Source organism: Rhagoletis pomonella, unplaced genomic scaffold (genome assembly GCF_013731165.1).
Source record: "Rhagoletis pomonella isolate Grant_MI unplaced genomic scaffold, Rhpom_1.0 Rhpom_scaffold_00002, whole genome shotgun sequence".
NCBI classification, from domain to species: Eukaryota; Metazoa; Arthropoda; class Insecta; order Diptera; family Tephritidae; genus Rhagoletis; species Rhagoletis pomonella.
Window position 1 is genome coordinate 8,267,871 of NW_023458556.1, and position 2,247 is coordinate 8,270,117.

Consider the following 2,247-nt stretch of genomic DNA (forward strand, 5'->3'; position numbering starts at 1 on the left):
AAAAAAAAACGTTATCAATTAATATAAAACTGTTACTTGAATTTTTTTGCATGGGAATCTCACCACTTTTAGTTTTGAATTTTCTTTACAAAATTTCTTTCTAAAATAGTATAGCGTGGCTCTATCGTTGGGCATGGAAATATCCGTAAGGCTTGGACAGTGAACACGTTGGCATACATATATAGCGAAGGTCAACAGAAGCTCCTAACGATTTTTGCCCAATCAATCATTCTTTGTTTACTATGAAAAACTTTGGATACGCTAACTCATCCAAATATTATAAATAGTATGGGTCGACCGGGATCAATGTGAACATGATCTTAAGGTCGGTAGAGAAAACCTTCTCACAAAACCGCTTTGCAGTGTATGCCTTTCTCAGTATCCCGGGGGGTTTTACCAATGTCTGTTCGGTGCAATCGTCAGATCCCTATACTAGCTTGGGGTCGCAAACAATCTATTTGAGCTAATACACCGCATTCTCTGTGACAGAAATCTGGCGCCTGAATGGGACAGTTTCACAAGAGCACACCATAGAATACTCCACTCGACTCTTCCTTTTGAAGGAAAATATTGGTCCCCTATGGAATTTTCGACTGGTGGAATTAATTAGAGAAGGTTACAACAGTTGGGACGTTGGAGCGGGCACAACGGGCGTCATTTATTTGAATGAGTGGAACACTTAAGACCACTTTGAATCCGGCTCTTGATGATATTCTTAGCTCGGGACTCAGGAATTGAACACTGAAGTATTCGGGGATGGGCCATCTTTGTCTCCAATTAACTCTGGCTCAAATTGGCTCAGTCCTTCAGGAAGTTACTTGCGAATGATTTGGCCACAGAGGCTACGCTTTACTAGGTCTCAGCTACAAAATATAACATAAAAGCTCTTTTGATTACATGTCGGACATTGTTGGGCCTGAGTTTGTGGATAGTCTCTATATGCACCTCATTTATATATGTACTACGTATGTTCATTCAGCACAAACTAGTTTACAAATTTCCAGTAGAATTGAGTATCCAAATATCTCAGACAAATCCCCCTCATTTCCTACTTACCACATTCATGTTGATTTCAAAGATGAAATCGTCGCTCCCAACGAAGAGTAGCACATCTCAAATTACCGTGGAAGACTAGCACGTTTCACTATTCGCGTCGAAGACTAGCACATTTCATTATTCGCGTCGAAAAGTAGCACATTTCAGATTCTCGCGTGGAAGACTAGCACATTTCAGATTTTTGCGTGGAAGAGTAGCACATTTCAGATTTTTGCGTGGAAGACTAGCACATTTCAGATTTTCGCTTGGAAGAGTAGCATATTTCAGATTGTTAAGCCGCGAAAACTGCACGTCTCCGGTTTAAAGTAAATCATAAAAGCATAATATATATTGAAAATTCAAACGTTTATTCTATATTTCTTTAATTGTATTATGAAAATCATGAAATTCAGACGGTATAACCGTTTACTAATCATTTGTTGAATATCATCCACTTTTCTTTTTTTTAAAGGTATTTTTCCCTTGTAAGCTTTAGGCAATTCACAGTGTTTCATGGTTGACCATTGAACATTTTTTTTCATTAGGTTCAACTTCTCCTCGCTTTGCATAAAGTCGTATTTTACTGCCATGTCTACTTGATTTTTGCTATTTTTTATTGTAATTTTCCGTACATGTGATATCTTAATTTTTTGCCAATGAAAATATTTGGACAGTTCTTCGAAGGAAAATATTTCATTTGCGTTTGCGTTGTTGAAAATTTGTTGAGTTTTTTTAGTATTCTCCTGGGCTTTAAACTTGGGCCAATATGGATTTTTTTAAGAGAATTGACTTTATTTTCATTGAAGGTTTTTTAAGTAAATAAATAAACATAACATAAATAATATCACTTTGAAACGGGGTGCTCTTGATATGATACTGTATGTATATGTTTTTTCGTATTTATTTATAAATAAAGATTCCCTGAGAAAGACGCGAATGTCGAAAGGTGTAGGAGGAAAAATAAACGTTTATTTTACTTGTAATAACCGGCCAAAAGGCTCCATATACAACACTAAACTTTCAGCATGACCGAAGAAAAATAATTATAGTATAAACATACATATTTATGTAACTTTTTTTTTTAACGGCTGCTACAACCTTATATGAACTGCATTGCGTATCCCTCTTCCACACAAAAATCTGAAATGTACTAGTCTTCCACGCAAATAACGAAATGTGCTACTCTTCCACGCAAAAATCTGAAATGTGCTA